Raw genomic sequence first — 2,219 nt, forward strand, 5'->3', positions numbered from 1 at the left:
CAGTTCCAACCATTTGCCTATGAATTTCATAAAGTGATTGTTTTTGATAGCTGAGTAATATTCCATTGTGTAGATGTACCACATTTTCTGTATCCATTCCTCAGAAATCTTATTTTTAAAGAGAAGAAACCAATATCTGAATCTAGCAGGTGGTACCAGGGGCCACAGTTGTTCTGGTGAATGGGTTACAAGTGGTTGCTAGAATACAGCCATCACCTCCAACTTCCTGCTAACGGTGGTCATCTGAAGGCAGGTCAGTCCAGACACCATCTAACTCTGGCCTATTATATAGCCTCAGGTCACTGGACCAGAGCCTTCCATTCCACATCTTCACTGGGTCTCGCCCATGTACAGCCACTTTTCATTGGATGCTGAGAGGATGATGGGCTCATTGGGATGAAAGGCCACCTCACTGATGAAGCCAGCATGACCAGGAAACTTATACAGAATCCTTCTGCTCCTGGTGTCCCACACATACACAAACCTGTCTGCTGAGCCAGCTGATATCTTGCTTCCATCTGGTGACCAGGATCACTTCAGGAGGTTCTTTTCAAAGTTGTGAACATTTCCTTGAAATATCTTCACACATCTCTCTTTGAGAGCAAATGGCCGGATGTCCCAAACACACACATTGTGTTGTCCATTGCATTGGACAAGAGACAAATTCCTTCAGAACTTAAACTCAAGCGAGCTACGGAGTCTTCAGGGCCTCTTATGGTATAGGTTAACTTGTTTTGGCGTAAGTCCCAAACCTTGATATCATTGTCTATTCCACCAGAGATAATCTGATCTCTCGTGTCATTGAAGGTCACAGCTAACACCTGGTATGTGTTCTAAAACGTCTGGATAGCTGCTTTCTTCCAGATGTCTCAAAGCTTTAGGGTGCTATCGTCACTGCCCTTGCAGACAAGTTGGGGGCCCCGCCTAATTGGATAACAGGAATTCACAAAGGAAGTATGCCCCCTTAGCCTTTTCACTCTCTCCTGTTTTACTATAGCACACTGCCACAGTTTTATCTGTTGAGGCTGAGAAGAGCATGCTGCCGTCTGTGTTATAATGCATCTCCATCCCTGTTCCACTGTATCCCTTCGACGTAGCATAGCTATCACAGTCACCATAGACACTCCACAATATGAGTCGGTCAAATGCTGAAGAAGCCAGGGTGGATTCACTGGGGTGAAACTTGCATCAATACACTTCCCCTTCATGTTCTGAGAGCAGCATGATGGGGGTTTGAAGGTTGGCGGTCCCGCCTGCAGCAGTGTCCCAGGAGTTGCCTACTGTTGCCCGACTCCGGGACAGTATCCTGCAGCTCCCAACAGCGTCTCGTGACAGGAACCAGGGGTAGCTCTGGGTCCTTGCGCTTCTGCTGCTCGACCATGTCTCCACATTTATAATTTTCATGTCGTTCATCTCCCAATGGATCCCAAATCTCCTTCTATGGTCTCTCACCTTAAGTTGTAATGCTGTAACCCTGATGGCTTGGTCTGCACACAGATGCTTCACTGAGCTTCTATTAGCATGCATATCAGTTTCTGTACGTGCTTCTTTACAGGCAGTGTCCAGACAGCCTATAAAGGAGAGGAAGAGGCATCTAACAGTCTTTGAAGTAACTGAAACATTTGCTGTCCTCACTTGAAAGAAATGTCTTATTCATTATTTCCACAAGTGTAGGTTTTAATTCCACTTCCATTTCTTCCTTTCTCCAGTATGTTCTTGAAATAATATTATTTATTATTCTGAATGAATTCAATTACCTGGATTATTTTTTCAAGCTTATTTTCTGACATTGAGCCTCGTAAATGGTTCCAAGTGACCAGCGATAACTCCTTAAGGCTTTGAAAGGCACTTTTAGTGAATTAAACATTTATTGATCGTGAGTTACGTCCATACTACCTTCCCTTCCAAAATGTACTTTTAAAACAGTACAAAGGCTGAAAAGATGAACCAGTCACTAAAAATGTGTAGTGCTCTTCAAGAGGCCATGGCTTTTATTTCTACCATGCTATTCAGGTAGTTCAAAACCGCCTATAACCCCTGTCCCCTGTCCCATGGGGATCTGACACCTTCTTCTGGACTCCTTGAGAAAATACATACATTTGGTTCATATGCATACACCCAACTACATACATACACATTTAATAAATAAGTAAATAGTAAATATAATGAAATAAGTAAATAAATGGAATAAAAGGATAAAATAATAAAACAAATAAAAT

General features: G+C 42.8%; 1 pseudogene; it reads right to left on the bottom strand.

Moving 5' to 3' along the window:
• Nucleotides 1-330: 330 nt before the first annotated feature.
• On the bottom strand, nt 331-1,381 carry Snrnp40-ps1 (small nuclear ribonucleoprotein U5 subunit 40, pseudogene 1; annotated as a pseudogene).
• Between the last annotated feature and the right edge of the window lie 838 nt (nt 1,382-2,219).

This window comes from Rattus norvegicus, chromosome 8, assembly GCF_021556685.1.
Source record: "Rattus norvegicus strain SHRSP/BbbUtx chromosome 8, alternate assembly SHRSP_T2T, whole genome shotgun sequence".
Classification (NCBI taxonomy): domain Eukaryota; kingdom Metazoa; phylum Chordata; class Mammalia; order Rodentia; family Muridae; genus Rattus; species Rattus norvegicus.